Raw genomic sequence first — 1,564 nt, forward strand, 5'->3', positions numbered from 1 at the left:
GAACACCCTCTAATACCATACACAAAAGTAGACTCAAAATGGATTAACAACCTAAATGTAAGGCCAGACACTATAAAACTCTTAGAGGAAAACACAGGCAGAACACTCTATGACATAAATCACAGTAAGATCCTTTTTGACCCACCTCCTAGAGAAATGGAAATAAAAACAAAAATAAACAAATGGTGGCTTCCCTGGTGGTGCAGTGGTTGAGAGTCCACCTGCCGATGCAGGGGACACGGGTTTGTGCCCCGGTCCGGGAAGATCCCACATGCCGCGGAGCGGCTGGGCCCGTGAGCCATGGCTGCTGAGCCTGCGCGTCTGGAGCCTGTGCTCCACAACGGGAGAGGCCACAACAGTGAGAGGCCTGTGTACCGCAAAATAAATAAATAAATAAATAAATGGGACCTAATGTAACTTAAAACCTTCTGCACAGCAAAGGAAACCATAAACAAGATGAAAAGACAGCCCTCAGAATGGGAGAAAATATTTTCAAACAAAGCAACTGACAAAGGATTCATCTCCAAAATATACAAGCAGCTCACGCAGCTTAATGGCAAACGAACCCAAATCCAAAAATGGGCAAAAGACATAAATAGGTATTTCTCCAAAGAAGATATACAGATTGCCAACTAACACATGAAAGGATGCTCAACATCACTAATCATTGGAGAAATGCAAATCAAATCTACAATGAGGTATCACCTCACACCAGTCAGAATGGCCATCATTAAAAAATCTACAAACAATAAATTCTGGAGAGGGTGTGGAGAAAAGGGAACCCTCTTGCACTGTTGGTGGGAATGTAAATTGATACAGCCACTATGGAGAACAGTATGGAGGTTCCTTAAAAAACTAAAAATAGAACTACCATATGACCCAGCAATCCCACTACTGGACACATACCCTGAGAAAACCATAATTCAAAAAGAGTCATGTACCACAATGTTCAGTGCAGCTCTATTTACAACAGCCAGGACATGGAAGCAAGCTAAGTGTCCATCAACAGATGAATGGATAAAGAAGATGTGGCACATATATACAATGGAATATTACTCAGCCATAAAAAGAAATGACACTGAGATATTTGTAGTGAGGTGGATGGACCTAGAGTCTGTCATACAGGGTGAAGTAAGTCAGAAAGAGAAAAATAACCCTCTTCTTCTTGGCGGGGATCGGGCTTGCGGTCCCAGTCCATGTAATGTACAGAGGTAGAGGGAAAGCGCTCTGGCCCCCCCGGCGTCATGTCTTCGGTACCAGTGGCTTCCTGTCTGCCAGTTCTATCCTCAAGCGCTGGGATACCATGGGAAAAAAAATAAGGAAGGAAAAACGAATACCATATGCTAACACATATATATATGGAATCTAAAAGAAAAAAATGGTTCTGACAAACCTATGGGCAGGACAGGAATAAAGATGCAGACGTAGAGAATGGACTTCAGCTCATGGGAAGGGGAAAGGGTAAGCTGGGACAAAGTGAGAGAGTGGCATTGACATATATACACTACCAAATGTAAAATAGCTAGCTAGTGGGAAGCGGATGCATAGTACAGGGAGATCAGCT

At 43.1% G+C, this 1,564-nt stretch overlaps 1 non-coding gene across 1 annotated transcript; it reads left to right on the forward strand.

The window, feature by feature from the left end:
* The first annotated feature begins 1,155 nt into the window (after positions 1-1,155).
* Positions 1,156-1,304, forward strand: LOC132425148 (small nucleolar RNA SNORA57). Its single transcript, XR_009519349.1, has one exon. It is a non-coding gene; the product is annotated as a small nucleolar RNA SNORA57 (small nucleolar RNA).
* Positions 1,305-1,564: the final 260 nt, after the last annotated feature.

This window comes from Delphinus delphis, chromosome 4 (assembly GCF_949987515.2).
Source record: "Delphinus delphis chromosome 4, mDelDel1.2, whole genome shotgun sequence".
Classification (NCBI taxonomy): domain Eukaryota; kingdom Metazoa; phylum Chordata; class Mammalia; order Artiodactyla; family Delphinidae; genus Delphinus; species Delphinus delphis.